The sequence below is a fragment of the Loxodonta africana genome, chromosome 5 (genome assembly GCF_030014295.1).
Source record: "Loxodonta africana isolate mLoxAfr1 chromosome 5, mLoxAfr1.hap2, whole genome shotgun sequence".
NCBI lineage: Eukaryota > Metazoa > Chordata > Mammalia > Proboscidea > Elephantidae > Loxodonta > Loxodonta africana.
Genome location: NC_087346.1, coordinates 18,830,233 through 18,854,916, shown reverse-complemented (window position 1 = coordinate 18,854,916; position 24,684 = coordinate 18,830,233).

The window sequence follows — 24,684 nt, the reverse complement described above, 5'->3', positions numbered from 1 at the left end:
AGATAAAAGTGAGATTGTGAGGTGGTTGGGGGAAAGAAATTATGAGGTAAGTAGATTTTAATAAGGTAAGACAGAAGAAATGGTCAAATACATGTATTGCAGTGTTTAATTTAGAGTAGAGTAGTAATTTAGACTATTGTATCCATCATTTCACTATAGTTGTAGAAAATAAATCTAGAAAAATCAAATAAGATCTTACATGTTATTTAGAAGTTAAATAGCAGGATTTCACTCCAGTTTGTCTCCTATGGCTGTGGAGTCCAGGTCAGACTGTGCTTGAAATCATCTTTGATCTGAAGGTATCACTTACTAAATTTGATGGTATGATTGAAAAGTGGCTATAAAAATCACATAAACAAGATGCCAGTACATCAGATATTAAATATGGTAAGCATTAAAAAAAAAAAATTATTTCACCTAAAAGAGTTCTTGGATATTGCTCTTGTGTTCAACGTTCTAAAAAATCCTCATGATCTTGATTTAAAACAGCATAGCCAAACCCATTGTTGTTGAGTCGATTCTAACTCCTAGAGACCCTATAGGACGGAGTAGAACTGCCACACGGGGTTTCCGAGGAGCAGCTGGTGGAAACTGTCAACCTTTTGGTTAACAGCCTGATCTCCTAACCACCACACCACCAGGGCCCAGCAGTATAGTCATAGTTCCACTTAAATTGCTTCAATTGTTTGGCACAAGTGCATATCAAATCACTATTTTAAATTCCTCATACGCTCTTAATTACTCGTACAGATAGTGCATGATAATAGAATATTTTCCATTAAAAAAAATGGACATAAAATTAATTCATTAGAAACTGTGTTTGTATGACAATGGGCAAACATTAGACGTGACTTGTAGATATTTTATTATCTAACATATAAATGTATATACGAGAAAGCCTGTTTCTGCATTATTTTTGGCTGTGTTGTGTGTTTATGTCATGTTTATACTCTTGGTACATTGCAGGATGTCCGCCTTATATATAACCCAACCCAGTGCCCTCGAGTTGATTCCGACTCATAGCGACCCTATCACATTGAAATTAAATACAACCCTAATGAAATAAACTTGATTAGATACACACTTTTTTTTTTTTTCTATCTGAAAAGGTTGTCCTATTCATACAAACATGTACAACTAAGGCCTATGTGGGAGCAATTGAATCCCAGTCTCAGCTGCCAGGTCAACTTAATCAGCTCTGGAAAGACATTGAGTAACAGTTGTTCAAGCCAGATAACACTTACATGAGCACCAAAGTCCATTAGTCCTGTTCAACCAGCTATTATTGCAGAAAAGTAAAAAAAAAAGCCTACCTTCTGGCAGCTTGCAGTAGGGTTAAACCTGGTTGCCGCTGAGTCGATTCCGATAGCACAAAGTAGAACTCCCCCATAGAGCTTCCAAGGACCGGCTGGTGGATTTGAACTGCCGACCTTTTGATAAGCAGCCAAGCTCTTAACTACTGCGCCACGAGGGCTCCTGAAAACAAAGATATATATAAAGAAATACAATCCAAAGTGGCTATGATAAGAATTAAAATAGAATTACAAATTACAAAGGCAGAACAAGGGAAGATTTTTTTTGACTGGCAATATACGCTAAATTCTTGGAAAAGCTGTGACTCGATTGACATTAAAGGATGTGGAGGACTTCATTGTTTTAAAATGCAAGTAGATTTGGTATTTTAACTTTTCTTACACTCTCTATTTCAGTTTTTATTTTATACTTTTCTGGCTGTCCTCTCTCCTGCAATCTTCATGTATTTATAGATAAAAGCATATCAGTTTTTCCTCTTATTTCTCCCATTACGCAGGATCTCTTTTCATTTGGCCATTTGTTTGCAAATTCCAAAAAGAGTTTTGAAATACTTATACCCTACTTCCTTCATATTTTTCATGGTTCAATTTGAGTTTGTGGCAGGAATCTTCATTCTTATTTCCCCTAATTCATTATTAATAAAATAATCCGTATACTAAGCAGCATATTTACCAGTTGCAGTCCAGTCGACTCCAACTCATGGTGGCCTCATGAGTGTCCAGGCAGAATGTCTGATCCTTAGAGTTGTCAATGGCTGGCTTTTTTTTTTTTTTTTTTGAAGTAGGTCACTAGGCCTTTCTTTCTCCTGAGGTGCCCCTGCATAGATTTAAACTCATATATAGCTATTATCCTAAAATTTGATTACTTACATTAGACTCACATTTTTAGACCTCCTTTATGTATGTCCTATAAAAAAATGTCCTATACATACATTTTTTCTTAGTTCAGCATGATTTATGAATCAGGAATCCCCTGTTAATCACAAGAGAACAAGCCATCTTGTGCTGTAGCCTGTGTTTCTTTGCAGTAAAATAAAAAAAAAAAAGTAGACACAAAGGTATAATTGAGATCATTCCAACCAATATACTCCTTTGTCTCAATTATTTGATATTTCTGTCAAAAAAGAATAGTTATAGAGCTGAATGATTCAGATAATTTGCCAGTTAGAAGTAGTTTTGAGTGAGGCAAAACTTCACAGTCTAGGATGTGCAGACAGAGCTTGTTACTGTCTTGTCTAATTTATTAGGTACTGAACAATACCACTAATTCTTCCAAGATATAATGATTCCATTAGGTGCATTAATGTTGCAGTACATCAGGGACAATCATTAAATTATCTTAAACTATATCAAATTGCATCTTAAATTCAATTGTGCTGCAAGCTTTATTGTCACAGATAAAATACTAATTTTCTTTAGCTGAGTTTTGCAGTCTTCTTTCTAAAGTACGGTTTTATCCCCCTTGGACATCTTGGTTTATTATATTTGCATGGCCTTTTCCACCAATTCTATTTATTATTATTATTGATATCGTTTAACACGTTATAAATGGTGTCTTAGCAGCTTAATAAGTGTTAGAAACCTCCCCATCTATATACAGGTAGTCCCCAACTTACAATGGGGTTCTGTTCACACAACTCCTTTGTAAGTCAGTTCTGATGTACATCGAATATCTCATTTTTTTAAATTGTGATTTAGATGAAAGTTTACAGAGCAAATCAGTTTCTTATCCAACGGTTGATATACAAAATTATTTTGTGACATTGGTTGCCAACCCCACAATGTGTCAACGCTCTCCCCCTCTCCACCCTGGCTCCCCTATTTCCATTCATCCAGTTTTCCTGTTCCTTCCCGTGTTCTTATCTTTGCTTTTGAGCTGGTATGCCCATTACCCTTGTATACATGATTGAACTATGAAGCACATACCTCATGTGTGTTATTGTTGGCCCTACAGACCTGTCTAATCGTTGGCTGAAGGGTGAAACTCAGGAGTGACTTCAGTACTGAGTTAAAAGAGTGTCTGGAGGCCATACTCTAGGGATTTCTCCAGCCTCTGTCAGACCAGCAAGCCTGGTCTTTTTTTGCATATATGTGAATTTGAATTTTGTTCTACATTTTTCTCCCGCTCTCTCTGGGACCCTCTATTGTGATCCCTGCCAAGGAGTTGGTGGTGGTAACAAATATCTCATTCCTTTTTTTTTTTTAGCTTTCATTATTATTGTCTTTTATTATCAGTTTCTTCATAAATCTGATCTTTATTGTCTTTGAGGGTTGGAAACATTATATATCAACTTACAGATATATTTTAATACGTACATATATAAAAAATACACAAACCATAAAAATTTACTCCAACAATGAAGAAGAGTTGGACGACATTGGCATTTTGTCAGTTGCAGTAATAACTCCACTTGGAGAAGGTTCTGGATCAGCTGAATTATCCCTGGGAATGGGGATGACGTCTCTAGTCAGAAAATTAATGAGAGTTGTCCCTATGGTCCATTTCTTTTTTTTTTTTCCATCTATTTCAAGGAACATCTCACTGCTTCCTGAATCTGCTTATCGACTTTAGCAAACGATTAGTGTTTGGGTTCATGTTTTCTAGCAACGAAAGCCCCTGATTTAGTTGGCCTTGACAACAGAAGATGATTCACCAGGCACTGGTTACTGATAATCATGAAATTGCTTCAACTCTCAGGGCGTATTCATGTGCACCAATATTGGTAAACTTCTACAGAAGGAAACAACTTTTCACAGTTTTGCTGATATGTCTCACCTGATTCAACCAAATATATTAGAATAATCCAGTCACTACCTAATTTTTACGTATTTCATAATTGCGAAAACTCTTCTAAAAAAGTATAGAAATGTCTAAACTTATTTAGATTCTTCTGAAAAAAAAAATTCATGGCCAATAATGTAAGATAACATTTTGGCTATCAATGATGATGTTTAGAAATAATGATACCTTTCTTGTTGAATTTCCTGTAAATATAAAGTGTGTCACAATATTTTTTTTTCTTCTTAAGAAGTAATTTTTTTTCCAGAGCATAGAACCCAATTATACTTCATAACTAAACCCAAACCCACGGCCATCGAGTCGATTCTGACTCATAGCGACCCTATAGGACAGAGTAGAACTGCCCCACAGAGTTTCCAAGGAGGGCCTGGTGGATTTGAACTGCCATCCTTTTGGTTAGCAGCTGTAGCTCTTAACCTTCCACTTCATAATTAATCCAATTTTATTTTCCAAATTAATTTTCTTTAGAGCAAAACTTGTTCCTGAAAAATGTGAAGTAAAATAATCAAAACACATTTGCAAATCATTTTTTCTCCTGCATTAAAAATTTTTAATAAAAATATTTTGCTTTTCATTTTTTATTTCCATTTTGTAATTCTTTAGTGATAAGTAAAGCTATTTGTGTAAGTAATGTATGTTGTTTTTCTGAATGTAAATTACCATATTTTCCACATATAACGCACCCATGTAAATAACATACCCATACCACTTGTGGAAATAATTAACTTAAGTAACACAGTCTGGCATAGCATACCCCTGCATATACTGAGCATGTCTCTTGACATTTCCAGAAGTGAATTTTGGCCTTGTTCACCTGTCTCCCATATTACAGGTAAATCATATTATTTTATTCATTTTCTTTCATTCTGTTTGTTTTCTTTAATCTCCTACATAAGTGTAAAAAAAAGTTCAAAAATCTTACTTTTGATCATAGTTATGTTTCAGTTTAAGATTTATGAAAGGAATAAAATGGAAACACCATCTTGTTCTTTTAGTTTTAAGCCTAGGATCATTTCTTACTTATGAATTTATAGTTCTTTGTACATTCATACTCTTTGGTTTCAATGTGGTGTTCCACAGCTCCAATCATGAGAATGTTGACATATTTTATCAGGAAATTACAAAAGTTGAATTTTGTATATTACTTTTGATCTATCAGTAAATAGTTTTCATTTAAATTTCAAGTAATATAAAATCAATATTTACCTTAAGTGAATTTTCTAAGTGATTAAAAATAGAAACTGAAGTCAGCAACATGTTAAAAAAAAAAAATTGGCATAGCTCACTTAAGAAAATAACAGGAGGCGGGGTTTACACGATTGATAAAAAATATATATGTATAACGTGTGCTTTATTTGTGGAAAAAATACAGTATAAAATTAAATTGCACAAGGTATATTTTAATTTAATCCATTTTGATCAATAAGGGATGGTATTTAGAATAACAGCATCTTCCCTGTTGTCTCTCTATACATACATATGCAAATGTCCAAGGAATAGTTTCTTTCCAGATAACAAAACAACTCAAGTTGAATTGCGTGTTAGATTCAATGTCACTTTCTAAATCTATTATTTTTTGGAATTATTATAAATTATATATGCAGAGTTCATTAGAACCAGTGCATATTAACAAGTCAGGCTTCCACACTGCATTAATCAAAGTCTAAGGCTTCTCTGAAGGAAATTCAATATTGCTTTTTATTTGAATTTTCTGTAAGATTTATAGTGGTTCAGAACTAAAAATATGAATTTGATATCATTAAAAGTTTTAAAAAAGAGTAACTATATCTACACAAGAACCTTCATCATTCTAAGACCTTAAGAAAGTAGTGTTTTAGAAATCTATAAAAAAGACATTGTTTTTCAACTTTTATATTTCCAAATTTAGATGTCTAGACATAGAGAAATAAGACATTTTAAGTTGTGCATGTCATGGATTGAATTATGTCCCACCAAAAATGTGCAAATCAACTTGGCTAAGTCATGATTCCCAGTATTGTATGATTGGCTACCATTTTGTCATCTGATATGATTTCACTACGTGCTGTAACTCCTATCGCTATGATGTAATGAGGTGGATTAGCAGCAGTTATATTGATGAGATCTACAAGATTAGTGTCTTAAACCAATCTCTTTTGAGATATAAAAGAGAGAAGTGAGCAGAGAGACAGGGTGACCTCATACCACCAAGAAAGCAACACTGGAAGCAGAATGCATCCTTTGGACCAGAGGTTCCTGCGCTGAGAGTCTCCTAGACCAACGGAAGACTGATGCATCACACAGACCTTCCTCCAGAGCCGACAGAGAGAGAAAGCCTTTTCCTGGAGCCAGCACCCTGAATTTGGACTTCTAGCCTACTGGATTGTGAAGAATAAACTTCTCTTTGTTAAAGCCATCCACTTGTGGTATTTCTGTTACAGCAGAACTCAGTGACTAAGACAGTGCATAAATTCTATAGTAAATTAGTTTGAGGTAAAAAAAAAAATAGTAGACAAACAGATGCAAGCTGAGAAAAAAGTCTTTAAACATTAATTCAAAAGTTTGGATCAAAATGGGAAATTCAATACACATGTATACATTTCTTCTTCCAAAACCCTGTTGAAGTAATGATAAAGTTATGCAAAACTGAATAAATTCAGAACAGGACAAATACTTGACTATCATTGGACTAAGTATTTTATAATTTTCTAAAGCAGTAAAAACAAAACAAAATTGTAATTGAATTACATATAAAACAGATGAAGGAGATCCCTCATACAAGGGAAGACTTAGGTATAGATGAAATTCACTCTTTCTGAAGCAGAGAATCTTTAAGCTTGAAGTTTGCACTTTTAAGGGCTTACTTGGAAATGGGGGTAGAAGCCAGGTATTTGCTTGAGAAATGTAAGAGAACAATGGGTAGGTTAGCCACTATCCAATCCCCCTTTCCCACAGGTGTTATTGGCAACAAGATATTACTCCTAAGCCAAAGTCAAGATAAGGAGCCCTGGTGGTACAGTGGTTAAGCTCTTGCTGCTAGCCAAAAGGTTGGTGGTTCAAACCCACCAGTGGCTCTGTAGCCAAAAGATGTGGCCATCTGCTTCCATAAAGACATAGGCATGAAAACCCTATGGGGCAGCTCTACCCTGTCGGATAGGGTTACTATGAGTCCTAACTGATTTGAGGGCAACGGGTTTCTATTTTGTGTGTGTGTGTGTGAAGCCAAGCTAAGTGCTACTCCCTTAAAAAATAAAAATAAAAATTTGCCTAAGGAATGCCCAGTCATGTGTCCTACGACTGTTGAGAAATCTTTCTTATTTTGACTTGGGAGCTGTTGCGACGCGATGCGATGCGATGCGAAGCGATGCGATGCGATGCGATGCGATGAAAACTACTGTCTTGCTTCTTATAATTTGTTCTGACATGAACCCCATCCCATGCACACAATAGGATTTTTTTGTCAGTATTCCCATTCAAGGGAGGGGAATAAGTAGTGAATTTACAAAAATAAAGCAGAGGAAATACAATCTAACTGCCATGAGAATCAACCCAGTCTTTCATTCATAATCATAAGAGGACTCTTAGACATTTGAGAAAAAGTATTCAATGAGAAAAGCCAAGAATAAAAAACTGAATAACTTACAATGGAGAAAACTAAGTGAACCAGTTAGAGCTCTCCAGAGAAAGAGAACCAGTAGGACACCAAAAAACCCATTGTCGTCGAGTCAATTCCTACTCATAGAGACCCTATAACATAAATATATATATATACATACATACAGAAAGAGAGAATGAGATTTATTTCAAGGAATTGGCTGACACTTGTGGGAACTGGTAAGTCTGAAATCAGTCAGAAGGCTGGAAATTCAGGTAAGAGTTGGCAATGCTACAGTCTTGAATCCAATACTTGTGGGGCAGACCAGCAGACTAGAAATTTGGCAGGATTTCTATGTTGCAATCTTGATGCAGAACCCCTTCCTCCTTCAAGAAACCTCAGTTTTTGCTCTTAACCTTCACCTGAATGGATAAGACCCGCCCACATTATGTTGGGTAATTTGCTTTACTAAAAAATTACTGATTGTAAATGTTAATCACACCTTAATCTTTCATTGCAACACCTGGACTAGTGTTTCACCAAACAACTGTACTCCACAGCCTACTCAAGTTGACACACAAAATTAACTATTATGCAGAGATATAGCAGCGGATGGAAGAAAATTTAAGAAATACAACTAATTATTATCTAGAAAGAGAGCCAAGAACATAAATAATAATAAACTATCAAGGACCCTAAAAAATGTTCATGGAAAATAAAAATATAATTTTGAGTAGAATTACTAAGAGATAAAAATCAAGTTGATATTCCCAAATGTAGTTAAAAAAGAAAAAGAGAGAAAAAAAGAAAGAAAAACTATATCAAAAAAATAAATAAAAGACAATATAGATCAATCTAGGGAATCCATGTATTAGGAGTTCCAGCAAAAGTAAACAATGAACATGGAGACAAGAAGATAAACAGATAATAATAGTAATGATAATAGTAATACTTAATATTGGATAGCTAAAAAAACATGAAGGGCCCATTCCAAGGTGGAGAAGAATAAATGGAGAAATACTTAGAAATAAAAACTTCTACAAGAAATTTCAGAACACTGAGATTAAAAAAAAACTAAAATTTCCTTGAGTAAAAAAAATTACAAAAAAATGAAACAGATTAGTAGTTGACATTTTATTAACAATATTAGAACCTAGAAAACAATGAAGTATTGAATTCCAATTTTAAGAGAAAACATTTGACACATAGACTTCTGTAGCAATCAGTGCTGAGGACAAAATAGTCTATTTCAGCTATGCAACAACTGGGAAACTTTCTTCCCCAAGTACAATGTCTGGGTAAACAAAACAAAACAATTCAAAAACCTCAATACCAAAATGATTCCAAAAAGGAAAAACTTATGTAAATCAAGATTTAACTTAAATCAGAAGTGTATTAAAAGAACTGTCAGGATGGTGGCTATGCAATACGCCAAGCTAAACATTATTCCAATTTAGAATAGGAATTCAAAAGATTACTACATAAATGTTTATAAGAAGAAGGGAGGGAATTCCATTCAATAGATGGAATGATAAGGAAGCTAAAACATCACTCACTTGCTTTAATTTTAAACAAATGACACTCTCTAGTATATGGCCAACTAAAATATGTGATCCTTTTGATCAATTTGTAATTGTGAGAACAGAGAATCCTTTTGAATTTGATGTCCAGAATACTTTCTTTCGAGGGCGCAGTTTTGATGATATAGGAATATCCTTCTGCCTTTAAGGTACAAAAAAAACCAATGAAATAACAAAAGAGGATAACACATTTAATAAAGCTCATATGTGGGAGGAGAAATTGGAAGGGAAAATGAAATCACGTCAAGGAATGAAACACTTCTCTTTAAAGCGTAAAATCAAGAACTAAAGTGATATAAACTTTCTGGGATTAGAAAATAACCTGCATATATTTTTTTGCAAGAATCATTATGTACTCATAAACATGTCTCAGCATAGACAATTCTAGTAATGTCCTAGAAAAATTGGTGAACATAAAAGCAAAAAAAAATCATCTGGGCCTCCAGGTAAAATGATTAAGTAATGAAAGAGACTTGATGAGCAAATGCAACATGAGATATGAGACAGAAAAAAATAAAAATATGTTCAGAGGACATTTTTGTGCAAAAAGGGATTTTTAAATATGGTTTGTATACTAGAGTGTATTAACATATCAATGGTCAATTTCATGAGTATGAGAATGATATGTAGAAGAATGTCCTTACACTTAGGAGATCCATGTTGATGTGTTTGGAGATGAAGAAATATGTGTGAAACTTACTTTCAATTGATTGAGAAAAAAAGGGTGTGTGTATGTGTGTAGTGAGAGAGACAGAGAAGGAAAACAAAAGCAGATGTGGTAAAACAATAATGACTAATGAATCTAGGTGAAGGTAGATGAGTGTTCATTGTGCAATTGAATAAAACTATGGTGGAATGAAACAGACAAACTTAAAACAGGAGCAGTTTAAGTAGTGATCTCTAGGAAGAAGGATTTGTGTGAAGGAGGAAAGGGTGGGAGACCACTTAATTCCATTTATTGACCATAAAAAACCAAACTCCCCCACCAAAAAAAAAACCAAACCCAGATCCATCGAGTCAATTCTGACTCATAGCGGCCATATAGGACAGAGTAGAACTGCCCCATAGAGTTTCCAAGGAGCGCCTGGCAGATTCAAACTGCCGACCCTTTGGTTAGCAGCCGTAGCATTTAACCACTACACCACCAGGGTTCCCTATTGACCATAAGCATGCATTAAGTTCATAACAACAATAATAAAATAATCCTCACACATCTGTCAGTTTGTCATACTGCAGTCTCTTGCACGTTGCTCTTATGCTGGAAGCTATGCCACTGGTATTTCATGTATCAGCAGGGTCAGCCATGGTGGACAGGTTTCAAAGAAGCTTCCAGACTAAGAAAGACTGGGAAAAAGGACCTAGCTGTCTACTTCTGAAAAAATTGGCCAGTAGAAAACCTTATGAATTGCAGCGCAACGTTGTCTGGTAGAGCAACAGAAGATGAGTCTCTCAGGTTGGAAGGCACTCAAAATGGAACTAGAAAAGTGCTGCCTTCTTAAAGTAGAACCAACCTTAATGAAGTGAATGGAGTCAAGCTTTGGGGACCTTCATTTGCTGATGTGGCACAACTCAAAATGAGAAGAAACAACTGCAAACATCCATTAATAACTGAATTAATGTATGAAGTAGGAATCTGGGAAAATTGGCAGTCATCAAAAATGAAATGGAAAGCATAAAGATCGATATCCTAGGCATTAGTGAGGGGAAATGGACTGGATTTGGCCATTTTGAATCAGACAACTATGTGGTCTACAATGCCGTGGAATGACAAACTGAAGAGGAATGGCATCACATTCATCATCAAAAAGAATATTTGAAGACCTATCCTGAAGTACAATGGTACCAGTGATACGATGATATCGATATGCCGACTAGAAAGACCAATTGATATTCACATTTACAAACCAACCAATAATGCCAAAATTAAGGAAATAGAAGATTTTTACCAACTTTTGCAGTCTGAAAATGACTGAACATTCAGTCAAGATGGATTGACAATTAGTGGTGATTGTAATGCGAAAGTTGGAAACAAAGAAGGATTGTTTGCTTGAAAACTTGGCCTTGGTGATAGAAATGACACTAGAGATCATATGATAGAATTTTGCAAGCCCAGTGATTTCTTCATAGCAAATACCTTTTTTTGACAACATAAACCACAACTATACACTTGGATCTCACCAGATAGAAAACACAAGAATCAAATAGACTACATCTGTGGAAAAAGACAATGGAAAAGCTCAAACACTGTTTTAGTCATCTAGTGCGACCATAACAGAAATACCACAAGTGGATGGCTTTAGCAAAGAGAAATTCATTTTCTCATAGTCTAGTAGGTTGTGTGAGTAGGTTTCAAGTCCAGATTCAGGGAGTCGGTTCCAGGGGAAGGTTTTCTCTCTCTGTCAGCTCTGGAAGAAGGTCCTTGTCCTCAATCTTCCCCTGGTTGAGGAGCTTCTCAGGCGCAGGGACCCCGTGTCCAAAGGATGAGCTCTGCTCCTGGTGCAGCTTTCTTGGTGGTATGAGGTTCCCAACTCTCTGCTTGCTTCTCTTTCCTTTTATCTCTTGAGAGATAAAAGTGTACAGGCCACACCCCAGGGAAAATCCTTTTACATTGGATCAGGGATATGGCCTGAGCAAGGGTGTTACATCCCACCCTAATCCTCTTTAACCACAGGCAGAGATTATGATTTATAACTCATAGGAAAATCACGAAATGCAGGACAACCACACACGGCCCAACCAAGTTGATACATATTTTTCAGGGACACAATTACATACATTATCAGTCAGAACAAGCCCAGGGGACAACTGTGGAAAAACCCATCAATTGCTCATATGCAAGTTCAAGTTGAAGCTGAAGAAAATTAAAGGAAGTCCACAAGAGCTAAAATACAACTTTGAGTATATCCCACCTGAATTTGGAGACCATCTCAAGAATAGATTTGATTCATTGAATACAAATGACTGAAGACCTGATGAGTTATGGAATGACATTGAGGGCATCATACATGAAGAAAGCAGGGGATCATTAAAAAAAAAGAAAAAATCAAATTGGGTGTCCGAAGAGACTCAGAAACTTTCTCTTGAACATTAAATTGCTAAAGCAAAAGAAAGAAATGATGAAGTAAAATACCTGAAGAGGAGATTTCAAAAGGCAGCTGGAGAAGACAAAGTAAAGTATTACAATGAAATGTGCAAGACCTGGAGATAGAAAACCAAAAGGGAAGAATGCACTCAGCATTTCTCAAGCTGAAAGAACTGAAGAAAAAATTCAAGTGTCAAGCTGCAATATTGAAGGATTCTATGGAGAATATACTGAACCGCACAGGAAGCATTAAGAGAAGATGGAAGAGGAATTGAGGGAATACCAATAGAGAAATTTCAACAAAGAGATGTATCGCCAAAGGTGCTCACTACTCTATGTTATGTCAAGAAATTTGGAAGACAGCTTCCTCGCCAACCAGCTGGAAGAGATCCATATTTGTACCCATTCAAAAGAAAAGTGATCCAACAGAATGTGGAAATTACTGAACAACATCATTAATATCACACAAGTAAAAATTTGCTGAAGATCATTCAAAACTGGTTGCAGCAGTCTATCAACAGAGAACTGCCAGAAATTCAAGCCAGATTCAGAAGAAGATGTGGAGAGAGGGATTTCATTGCTGATGTCAGATGGATTTTGGATGAAAGCAGGGAATACCAGAAAAGTGTTTACCCATGTTTTACTGACTATGCAAAGGCATTCGACTCTGTGGATCATAACAAATTATAGATAACATTGTGAAGAATGGGAATTCCAGAGCACGGGGAACCTGTACATAGACCAAGAGGCAGTCATGGAACAGAACAAGGGCATACCACATGGTTTAAAGCCAGGAAAAGCATGTCAGGGTTGTATCCTTTCACCATACTTACTCAACCTGTACCCTGAGGAAATTATTTGAGAAGACGGACTATGTAAAGAAGAATGTAGCATCAGGATTGCAGGAAGACTCATTAACAACTTGGAACATGCAGATGATACAACTTTGTTTGCTCAAAGTGAAGAGGGCTGGAAGCACTTACTGATGAAGACCAAAGAACACAGCCTTCAGTATGGATTACACCTCAACAAAAATCCTCACAACTGGACCAAATAGCAACATTTTGATAAAAGCAGAAAAAATTGAAGTTGTCAAGAATTTCATTTTACTTGGATCCACAATCAGTGCCCACAGAAGCAGCAGTCAAGAAATCAGACTACATATTGCATTGAGCAAATATGCTGTAAAAGACCTCATTAAAGTGTTAAAAAAGGAATATGTCACTTTGAGGTCTAAGGTGCACCCAATCCAAGCCATGGTATTTTCAATTATGCATTCGAAAGCTGGGTGATGAATAAGGAAGACCAAAGAGGAATTGACGCCTTTGAATTATGGTGTTGGTGAAGAACATTGAATATACCATGGACTGCCAGAAGAACAAACAAAGCTGTCGAGGAAAAGTACATCCAGAATTTTCCTTAGAAGCAAGGATGGCAAGACTGTCTCACTTACCTTGGACATGTTATCAGGAGAACCCAGCCCCTAGAGAAGGATATCATGCTTGGTAAAGTAGAGAGTCATTAAAAAAGAGGAAGACTCTCCACAAGACGGATTGACACAGTCCTTGCAACAATGAGCTCAATCATAACAATCATTGTGAGTATGGTGCAGGACTGGGCAGTGCTTCATTCTGTTTTACATGGGATCACTATGACTTGGAACCGACCTGAGGACACCTAACAAAAAACACAACAATAATATTAATAATAGTAACTCAACGGAATGACAAGTACAAGATATAATTATGTTACAAAAACAAAATGAAAACAGCCTTTCTACTTAAATATTTTATCTTATGAAACATTGACTTTGCTAAATCATCTTGTGCTCAAAAAGTAGCATTTTTCACTTTCCTAACACTATACGTTGATTTATTTTATAAGTAAGAGTTATTTTAATGCCTGGTTACAGCTGTAATAAAGGGAAATGCTGGTAGAGAAAATACGTACAGCATTTTAATGTGTAATTGCATAATTTTTACGTGTAGAATGTGCATAGGTATGTGGTAACAACCAGCAAAAGAAAATTTCCTAGCAATTAGAGTCTGATAAAAATAACAGTACTAAAGTCAGGTTACCTTTGCCAAGAAGCTATTTTTAGAATCCTAGGAAATGTCTCCTCATCAATGGTGACTGGCATTAGAAATGCCGGCAAAAAACTTAAACAAAGATATTTAAGTGTATAGTGAGGTTATACTGAAGTGATGATTCCCTGAAAATGAAGTATATTAAGAAATGTAGGCTGTCCCCTCACCGAAGGGTTTTTCAACAAGCACACAATTGACAGAAATTTTGTGTGTGTGTGTGTATACAGCTGTCCTGTGCATTGTAGGATGTTTAGCAGTATCTTTGGCCTTTACAAGGAGCCCTAGTGGTACAGTGGTTAAAGTGCCCAGCTACAAACCAAAAGGTCGTTGGCTCTATGGGAATAAGATGTAGAAGAGGGTTTCCATAAAGGTTTACTGCCTTCGAAGCCCTGTGGGGAAGATCCACCCTGTCCTAAAGGGCCGCTACGAGTTGGAATGGACTTGACTGCAGCCGGTTTGATTTTTAGTTTTTGGAGCTCAGTGGCACGCACCTCCCTCCATTGTAACAACTCAGACTGTCTTCAGGCGTTGCTGAATGCCCTCTGCAGACAAATTATCCTGGTTGGGATGAAGTGTTCCAGAGCCTTAAAGACATCCTTTAACTGCCTTTAATGCAATGTGTTCCATTCTACCTGGCACATAAATTGCTCCTTAATTATAAACTAGAATTTTAGGAGGAAGCATAGAGGTTTTTAGACAGAAGTAAACTCTTCCTGCCTTCTGTGGGCTCTTATAGCCAGCTTCTGAATTTCCATATAGTTTCTGAGAAGAGAGAGAAAGAATTTACAACTATCATTTACTGGCCATGGTTACTTTCGACAGAGAAGACTAAAAGGAGAAGCAGGTATAGGGAGAAAGAAAAACAAAAATCTTTCCCCCCTTTATGTATTCAGACTTTCGCAGAACTCAACAGTGACACACATTTCAATGCCTTAAGGAACCTCCGCATTCAATTTTCCTTACCTGGGAAAATCACCGGTAGTAACACTTTCTTTAGCTTTAAATAAGGAAAAAAAAAAAAGTGGTGCTTCATTCATTTACAGCATTAGACGTTTTTAAGGTAGGTCATATTAAAAAGAGTCATAGTAGTTATGTATATATAAATATGCATGTATATGTATATATATTAAGCATTCAAATCATGTATGTTGTTTAAATGCTTTTCAAATATTAATTCATTTATTCCTCATAATAAACCTATAAACTAAGTACAATTATTATCTTATTTTACAAATGAGAAAACTGAGACACAAGAGATTCTAACCTGTGAGTCAATATTCAAATCTGGACATTTTGGCTCTAGAATCTGAGTGCCGTGCATACTCCATGAAGTCTTTCACTGTGTTATGCTTTCTCTCAATAGAAAATTATCTATGCCAAACATTGTGGAAAAATGCTTTGTACGTATTTCATTTAATTCTCACAACAATTACATGAGGTATGTATTATTTTGCAAATGCTTACAGATAAGGAAATAAAAGCTTAAGAAATCAAGCTCCTTGCTTTTCCACTCATTCAATACATGGTGGAATTCATAACTCAAATCTAGGTCTTTAAAAAAAAAAAAAATCATTTACTTCTATGGATCTTAATTTTTCTTTGAATTTTGAAAATTTGATCAGAACACTTTTAAGATCTTGTCCGGCTCTAAAGGTGTACACATTGACATTCTAAAGTGCTCTTCAACAAAAATTCAACCTCAATATTAGGAAGAATTTACAAAACATTATTTTACTTAAAAAAAATATTTTGCAGAAAAAGCTAGAATATATTAGCCAATATTCCATCAGATATTGATTTTTACTACTTTCTTATCTCTACCATATTTCGTCTCAATGCTACTGTTATAGATTGAATTGTGTCCCAAAAATATGTGTGGTAAATCCTAACCTGTAGATGTAATCTCATTTGGGAATAGGATTTTCTTTTTTATGTTAATGAGGCTATATCAATGTAGAGTCTGTTTAAAGTCAATCACTTTTGAGAGACAAAAGGAACAGATTAAGCACAGAAGCAAGCAAAAACAAATGGGGGAAGATAGATGCTAGGCCACATGAAGGTCACTGATGAATTAAGGAACGGAGATGAAAAGAGGCAAAGAACTTCCCCCAGAGCCAACAGAGAGAGAAAATGTTCCTTCAGAGCTGGTGCCCTAAATTCAGGCTTCTAATCTCCAAAACTCTGAAAAAATGGACATCTGTTTGTTAAAGTCACTTACCTGTGATATTTGTACTATAACAGAAACTAAGATAACTAAGTTTACCCTAAGTTAACTAAGGCAGATGCCAACAAGATCCCATAATTAGGGAGACCCAAAATTAGGCCAAAAGGGAGAAGAGATATAATTTTTTAAAATTGTCCTTTAGATGAAGGCTTATAGAACAAACTAGCTTCTCAATAAACAATTAGTACAAATATTACTTTGTGACATTGGTTAACAACCCCAGAACATGTCAACAGTCTCCCCTTCCCAACCTTGGGTTCTCTGTTACCAGCTTTCTCGTTCTCTCCTGTCTTCTAGTCCTTGCCCTTGGGCTGGTGTGCCCTTTTATTCTTGTTTCATTTTATGGGCCTGTCTAATCTTTGGCTGAAGGGTGAACCTCAAGAATGGCTTCATTATTGTGCTAAAAGGGTGTCCAGGGGCCAAACTCTTGGGGTTTCTCCAGTCTCTGTCAGGCCAGTAAGTCTGGTCTTTTTTAATGTGTGTTAGAATTTTGTTCTATATTTTCCTTCAGCTCTGTCCAGGACCCTCTATTGTGATCCCTCTTAGCCAGGCACCATCTAGTTGAACTGGACTTAGTCTGGTGGAGGCTGTAGTAGTCGTGGTCCATTAGCCCTTTGGACTAATCTTTCCTCTGTGTCTTTAGTTTTCTTCATTCTCCCTTGCTCCCAATGGGGTGAGGCCAGTGGAGTATCTTAGATGGCCACTCACAAGCTTTTAAGACCCCAGAGATATAAAATATTGATAAACTCAGTTTATGTGAGAAATAGGGCAGAGAAATGAGGTACAATAAACATAAGAATTAATTTCCTGAATTTTACTTGCACAGGCATTTGGATTTCTTTTATTTCCTCGTGATTATTTGTTGTTTAGCAATATTGTGAGAGGTTCTCTGTAAATAAAACAACTATAGCTAATTTTTTTTTTTAGTAGTTATAGCTAATGTTCGTTGTATTAGTGGTGACGTGGAATTTTATAGATTTAATATTACATAATTAAAGAATACACTTAATATTTTATAAATTTTGGTCAATTTTCCGTAAAAGAATTCACCAACAGCCCAAATTATTACTAATCTGGATTAGTGAGTGCCTTTCTTGAAAAGGCAAATAAGGGCTTCTGGCACCATACGATGAAGATTCAGGATATTATTATATGTTGAATAATTAAAGGAAGAGGGAATGCCTAAGCCAAAGAGAATGTTCAGCCTTGCCCCAAAACACCTTGAGAGCAGAGGTGTGCAAAGGAAGAGGTGGAGCAGAATGGGCACCAAAACCATAAAACAAATAAATAAATAAAAAGTTGCTGTTGAGTGGATTCTGACTCATAGATACCCTACAGGATAGAGTAGAACTGCCCTACAGAATTTCCAAGAAGCAGCTGGTGGATTCAACCTGCTGACCTTATGGTTAGCAGCTGAGCTCTTAACCACTACACCATCAGGGCTCCAAGGTAGGGCTGCCAAAGCAACTGTTGGCAAAGTGGTGAAAGAATTCAGATACTAACCAAAAGATCAATAGTTTTAATCTACCAGCTCCTCCTTGGAAATCCTACGGAGCAGTTCTACTCTGTCCTATAGGGGCACTATGAGTCTGAATCAACTTGAAGGCAATGGGGGCATAGTCCCTAGAAGATTTAAAACAATAATAAAAATGATTAAATGTAGCCCAAACTTTTATTATTTAAAAAACAAAAACAAAAACAAAAAAACACTGCCATTGAGTCGATTCCAACTCATTGTGACCCTACTGGACAGAGTAGAGCTGCCCCATAGGATTTCCAAGAAGCATCTGGTGGATTCAAACTGCTGACCTTTTGGTTAGCAACCAAATGCTTAACTACTGCACCAAATAATAGACAATGCTGTTAAGACACCAGGCACTACAAAACAAATTAGGAGGTAGAACAAAAGCACTAAACATGGTCTTAGAACAATTAACTGGGATATCCCATTAAACAATGACCCTAACCCTCCAAACCAAGAAACCAAATCCCATGAGGTGTTTGGTTGTATGCAGTCTCAGCACCTGGTCTTTTTTGTTGCTGTAAATATATGTCACACAACTTTTGCCAACTCAACTTTTTACAGGTGTACAATTTATTGACAGCAATTAATCACCTGTGCAACCCTACCCTTAAAAATCAATGCGATTTTTCCGTCACCTTAAACCAAAACTCAGTTCTCCATAAGCAATAATGCCCTGGGAAAATACAGACCAGAATTTCAAATTCTCATGGAATTCAGAATTTCTGGAACCATGGAGGCTGGATGAATCCCCAAAACTATTGCCCTGAGATAATCTTTAAACCTTTAACCAAAAATATCCCAGGAAATCTTTTTAAAACTAAACAATAGTTTAGTTTAACTAGTAAAGAATGTCTGCCTTGAGTGTTGTGCTCTTTTAAGAACTATTTATATGGGATCAAATTGACAACAGCAACTTGAAAGTTTAGATAGAAAACTTAGGGAGCAGTGACGTTACATTAGTGGGGGAGGAACAATTCAGAAAAGGAGAGTGAGAATGCTTGCACAGCTTGAGGAATGTAATCAATGTCACTGAATTGTACATGTAGAAATTGTATAATTGATGTATGTTCTTCAGTGTCTATTGTTGTCATGGATTGAATTTTGACCCCCCAAAATATGTGCCAACTTGGTTAGGCCATGATTCCCAGTATTGTGTAGTTGTCCTCCATTTTATGATTTTTTTTATGTGTTATAAATCATAATCCCTGCCTGTGGTTGAAGAGGATTAGGGTGGGATGTAACACCCTTGCTCAGGTCACATCCCTGATCCAATGTAAAGGCACTTTCCCTGGGGTGTGGCCTGTACCACTTTTTATCTCACAAGAGTTAAAAAAAAAAAAAGGAAGCAAGTGGAAAGCTGAGGACCTCATACCACCAAGAAAGAAGTACCGAGACCTGGGGTTCCTGCGCAGAGAAGCTCCTAGCCCAGGGGAAGATTGACAAGGACCTTTCTCCATAGCCAACAGAGAAAGAAAGCCTTCCCCTAGAGCCCACACCCTGAATTTGGATTTCTAGCTTACTAGATTGTGAGAGAATAAACTTCTCTTTGTTAAAACTATCCACTTGTGGTATTTCTGTTATAGCATCACTAGACGACTAAGACAATTGTGAACAAAAACAACAAGAAACACATTTTTTAAAAAAGCATTCTTTTACCACGATGAGGGACAATAGGTTGAAAAATCTATATTGAACTTGTCTATGGAATACTGTCTACTAAACCGAAATGTGTGAAGAAGATCAATTTTGACAGAGGTAATGACAAATTTTTAAATCTTAAGTATCAAAACCAAAAGATCTTGGTTTATGCAACAGACCAATATGTAGGTATATTTTTTTTTCTTCTTTAATTTTAATGACAAATTTTTAAATCTTAAGTATCAAAACCAAAAGATCTTGGTTTATGCAACAGACCAATATGTAGGTATATTTTTTTTTCTTCTTTTATCAAAAGCATACATTAATGAAATTTTAAAAAGTATTACATAAATACTCCATGTTCTTTTAAAAACTTTAATATTTTATTTTTTATGTAATTCCAAATATAAGTTCCATAACACTTTTTCACTGATTTTATATCCTTTCTGGTCTTTTTTTTTTTTTTTTAACACTTTATGATTACTATAATATATAGGCACAGGTCTTAAAAAATTGAGCCATTCTGGGTATCAATACACTTGGCTTGCCACTGCTTGGAATTACATAAATAAACAAATAAATAAAACAAAGCTGATTTCTAGTAATTTTTGGGTCACCCTGTGATGCAGTTGGTAAAAAAAAAAAAAAAGACTGTAGCCAATAGCGCGCATGCAAAAGATATGTTATCATTTAAGGAGAACATTTTCTTTCTTTGAATGAACTCAGGAAGAAGCTGTGATAACTTCAGAGAGTTCATGTAGAGGAGATTCATCCATACACAAAGAAATTGTACTAAATGGTCTTTCAACTCTGGGTTTTAACTAGTAAGGCAAAGCGTTTCCTTGCTGAGATTTACTGATACCAAAGAAAAAATACAATTGTGTGCCCAATATAAACGGGGTACATTTATTGTCAGATAAATCATGCTCTTTTTCTTCTAGAGCCATTGATATAAAACACCTAGGTATACTTTTCACAAGAACTATCACAAAAACAACAAAAAAAAACCCATTGTTGTGGAGTCAATTCCAACTCATAGAGACCCTATAGGACAGAGTTGGCCTGCCCCATAGGGTTTCCAAGGCAGTAATCTTTATGGAAGCAGATAACCACATCTTTCTCCCATGGAGCAGGTGGTGGGTTGGAGCCATGGAACTATCGATTAGCAACTGAGCACTTAATCACTGTACCACCAGGGCTGAGCCTTATATGCACCCAAGGGCATCCAGAAAATAATATCACAGTTGAATTGTGACTAAAAATATTACAAACTGTAAAGTTTGGTTGATTGTGTTGAATGTCCATGACTCCTGTAACATAAAATCATACAATATAAGATAAAGCAACAGTTTTAGCTATATTTGATTCATAGTCTAAGAGGTCCCATTATCAAGGGGATTAGGCACAGTTTCTGCTTATCCTTGAGTAGCAGATTTCAGTTTCCTGCCAGTCTATGCAATTATTCAAACAAAGACAGTTACATCTTCCTGTGGGAACCAGCGGACACCTGACTGTCTTGCTAGAGAAAAACTTGCCTTCTACGGTCCCTGGCTGTTTCCTCTGCTTGCAAGTGCAACCCCCATGTGGTTCTGCATGGTATGCCATGTTGCCCCACCCTGGGCTGTGAGTATATAGGCATACCTCATTTTATTGCACTTCACTTTATTGCATTTAGCAGCTATTGTGTTTTTTACAAGTGGAAGTTTTGTGGCAACTTTGCATTGAGCAAGTCTATTGGCGTCATTTTTTCCAACAGCATGTGCTCACTTTGTGTCTCTGTGTCACATTTTGGTAATTCTCGTGATATTTCAAACTTTTTCATTATTATTATATCTGTTACGGTGACCGGTGATCAGTGATCTTCGATGTTGCTATTGCAATTGTTTTGGGGCACCAAAAACCATGCCTGTATAAGATGACGAATTTAATTGATAAATGTTTTGTGTGTACTGATTGCTCCACTGATCAGCCGTTCCCCCTTCTCTCTTCTCTCCTCAGGCCTCCCTGTTCCCTGAGACACGGCAATGTTGAAATTATGCCAGTTAATAACCCTACAATGACCTCTAAGCCTTCAAATGAATGGAAGAATTGCATGTCTGTCACTTTAAATCAAAAGCTAGAAATGATTAAGCTTAGTTGAGGAAGGCATGTTGAAAGCCTAGACAGGCAGAAAGCTAGGACTCTTGCATAAGTTAGCCAAGTTGTGAATGGAAAGAAAAATTCTTGAAGGAAATTAAAAGTACTATTCCAGTAGACACTGGGTTTCTGGGTTTTTATTCCAGTAGACACACAAATGATAAGAAAGAGAAGCAGCTTTATTGCTGATATAGAGAAAGTTTTAGGGATCTAGATAGAAGATCAAACCAACCACAACATTCCCTTAACCCAAAGCTTAATTCAGAACTAGGCCCTAACTCTCTTCAATCCTATGAAGTCTGAGAGATGCTGAGGAAGCACCAGAAGAAAAGTTTGAAGCTAGCAGAGTTTGGTTCATGAGGTTTAAGGAAAGAAGCTGTCTCCAAAACATAAGTTTAAGGAGAAGCAATAAATGCTCGTGTAGAAGCCGCAGCTAGTTATCCAGCTCTAGCTAAGATCATTGCTGAAAGTGGCTACACTAAACGACAGGCTTTCCATGTAGCTGAAACAGTCTTATATTGAAAGAAGATGCCATCTAGCTAGAGAGGAGAAGTCAATGTCTGGTTTCAAAGTTTCAAAGGACAGGCGACTCTCTTCTTAGGGGCTAATGCAGATGTTGACTTTAAGCTGAAGCCAAGGCTCATTCCCCATTCTGAAAATCCCAGGCCTCTTAAGAATTATGCTGAATCTACCCTGCCTGTGCTCTATAAATGGAAGAACAAAGCCTGGATGACAGCATGTCTGTTTGCAACACGGTTTACTGAATATTTTAAGCCAACTGTTGAGAAACACTGCTCAGAAAAAAAAAAAAAAAAGATCCCTTTCAAAATATTACTGCCCATTGACAACGTACCGGCTCAAGAGCTCTGATGGAGATGGAGATAAGCATAGTTTTCATGCCTGCTAGCACAACATGCATTCTGTAGCCCATGGATCAAGGAGTATATTCAACTTTGAGGTCTTATTGTTGAAGAAATACATTTCATAAGACTGTAGCTGCCGTAGATAGTGATTCTTCTTATGGATCTGGGCAAAGTAAACTGAAAATCTTATAGAAAAGATTTACCATTCTGCGTGCCATTAGGAGCATTTGTGATTAATGGGTGGAGGTCAAAATATCAACATTATCAGGGGCTTGGAAGAAGTTGATTCCAACCCTCATGAATGACTTTGAGGGGCTCAAGGCCTCACTGGAGGAAGTAACTGCAGATGTGGTGGAAATAGGAAAAGAACTAGAATTAGAAGTGGGACCTGAAGATGTGACTGAATTGCTGCAATCTCGTGATAAAACTTTAACAGATGAGGAATTGCTTTTTATGAATGAGCAAAGAAAGTGGTTTCTTGAGATGGAATCTACTGCTAGTGAAGATGCCATGAACAATGTTGAAATGACAGCAAAGGATTTAGAATTTTACATAAACTTAGTTGATAAAGCAACAGCAAGATTTGAGAGAATTGACCCCAATTTTGAAAGAAGTTCTTCTACTGTGCCTAAAATGCTATCAAACAGCATAGCATGCTACAGAGAACTCTTTCCTGTAAGGAAGAGCCAATTGATGTGTAAAACTTCATTGTCTTATTTTAAGAAATTGCCACAGCCACCCTAAGCTTCAGCAACCATCATCCTGATCAGTCAGCAGCCATCAGCATTGTGGCAAGCTCTTCCCCCAGAAAAAAGCTCAGATGATGGTTAGCATTTTTTAGCAGTAAAAATTTTTTTTTAATTAAAGTATGCACATTATTTTTTCAGACATAATTCTATTACACACTTATTACAATATAGTGTAAACATAACTTTTATGTTCACTGGGAAACCAAAAAATTGGTAAGACTTGCTTTATTGTGGTGGTCTGGAACTGAACCCATAATATCTCTGAGATATGCCTGTGTGTGACTAATGAACTGTTGTGGATCTTATTTGTCCAATGTTGGATGTAAATAGAAGGTGATTAAAACAAAGAGACTATAATGTAATATTTGGAAATATACTTATCTCTATTTTATTAGATTGTCCTGTCAAAGGCATTTTAGTCTATTTACGATTAGTTTTTCTTTATGTTTAAATTGAATTTTGCAAGATCAAAGTACACAAGATATCCTTCTAGTTTTTTCAAAAAACTACTATGTTATTGTGCAAATAGCACATATTTTCACCCCAAAAACTGACAAAAAAGAGAAAATATCATTCTTCATGATAAAAAAAAAAACCACATGTGGATATACATCACTGCTAGGTAACATGGATAAGAAAACAGTATGTGAGTTTGCATGTGTGTGTTTACATATCTATCCATTTTCCTACTGCTTTCACTTTTTTCCTCTTCCTGCTAGATATTATTGATTTATATTTATACATATTTACATTTCTCTTCTATGCTCTTATCCTATCCCACTAATACATTATTCTCATGCTATTAGGAATGAGTTCATATATAATTCACAATGTATCTCTAATACAGATTGCAATTTCTACGAAAACAATAATTTTTTAAACAGTAGAAGCACTGCCAATAGTGTGAGCATGTGTATGTGTGTGTGCGTGTGCCTGTGTGTGTGTATACCAAACCAAAACCCATTGCTGTCAAGTTGATTCCTACTCATAGCGACCCTCTAGGACAGAGTAGAATGACCTCACAGGGTTTCCAAGGCTAATCTTTGCGGAAGCCAACTGTCACTTCTTTCTCCTACTCAGCGGCTGGTGAATTTGAACTGTCGAACTTTCAGT